Source organism: Arachis duranensis, chromosome 6 (genome assembly GCF_000817695.3).
Source record: "Arachis duranensis cultivar V14167 chromosome 6, aradu.V14167.gnm2.J7QH, whole genome shotgun sequence".
In the NCBI taxonomy this organism is placed as follows: domain Eukaryota; kingdom Viridiplantae; phylum Streptophyta; class Magnoliopsida; order Fabales; family Fabaceae; genus Arachis; species Arachis duranensis.
Window position 1 is genome coordinate 63,697,952 of NC_029777.3, and position 1,455 is coordinate 63,699,406.

The 1,455-nt window shown below is 41.2% G+C and overlaps 1 non-coding gene across 1 annotated transcript; it reads right to left on the reverse strand.

Moving 5' to 3' along the window:
• Window positions 1-72: 72 nt before the first annotated feature.
• LOC127739896 (small nucleolar RNA R71) lies at window positions 73-176 on the reverse strand. Its single transcript, XR_008000638.1, has one exon. It is a non-coding gene; the product is annotated as a small nucleolar RNA R71 (small nucleolar RNA).
• Window positions 177-1,455: the final 1,279 nt, after the last annotated feature.

The window sequence follows — 1,455 nt, forward strand, 5'->3', positions numbered from 1 at the left end:
GATAGCCTGGACTCCTGGGATAAGCTGGTCACTGCCTTCTTGGATAAATTCTTTCCTCCTTAAAAGTTGAGCAAGCTGAGAGTGGATGTTCAAACCTTCAAACAAAAAGATGGTGAATCCCTCTATGAAGCTTGGGAAAGATACAAGCAGATGACCAAAAAGTGTCCTTCTGACATGTTTTCAGAATGGACCAAATTAGATATCTTCTATTATAGTCTATCTGAGTTTTCCAAAATGTCATTGGACCATTCTGCAGGTGGATCCATCCACTTAAAGAAAACGCCTGCAGAAGCTCAAGAACTTATTGACATGGTTGCAAATAACCAATTCATGTACACTTCTGAGAGGAACTCCATGAATAGTGGGACGCCTCAGAGGAAGGGAGTTCTTGAAATTGATGCTCTGAATGCCATATTGGCTCAGAACAAAGTGTTGACTCAGCAAGTCAACATGATTTCTCAAAGTCTGAATGGATGGCAAAATGCATCCAACAGTACTAAAGAGGCAGCTTCTGAAGAAGCTTATGATCCTGAGAACCCTGCAACAACAGAGGTAAATTACATTGGTGAACCTTATGGAAACACCTATAATTCATCATGGAGAAATCATCCAAATTTCTCATGGAAGGATCAACAAAAGCCTCAACAAGGCTATAATAATGGTGGAAGAAACAGGCTAAGCAATAACAAGCCTTTTCCATCATCTTCTCAGCAACAGACAGAGAATTCTGAGCAGAACCCCTCTAATTTAGCAAATTTAGTCTCTGATCTGTCTAAGGCCACTTTAAGTTTCATGAGTGAAACAAGGTCCTCCATCAGAAATTTGGAGGCACAAGTGGGCCAGCTGAGTAAGAAAGTCATTGAAACTCCTCCCAGTATTCTCCCATGCAATACAGAAGAGAATCGAAAAGGAGAGTGCAAGGCCATTGATGTAATCAATATGGCCGAATGCACAAGGGAGGAGAAGGACGAAAATCCTAGTGAGGAAGACCTCCTGGGACGTCTCTCAAACAAGAAGGAGTTCCCTATTAAGGACCTAAAAGAATCTGAGGCTCATATAGAGACCATAGAGATTCCATTAAATCTCCTTCTACCATTCATGAGCTCTAAAGATTATTCTTCCTCTGAAGAGGATGAAGATGTAACTGGAGAGCAAGTTGCTCAATATCTAAGAGCCATCATGAAGCTGAATGCCAAGTTATTTGGTAATGAGACTTGGGAAGGTGAACCTCCCTTGCTCATTAGTGAACTAGATGCATGGGTTCAGAAAACTTTACCTCAAAAGAGACAAGATCCTGGTAAATTCTTAATACCCTGTACCACAGGCACCATGACCTTTAACAAGACTCTGTGTGACCTAGGGTCAGGCATAAATCTTATGCCACTCTCTGTAATGGAGAAACTAGGGATCATTGAGGTACAACCTACCTTATTCTCATTACAATTGGCAGACAAT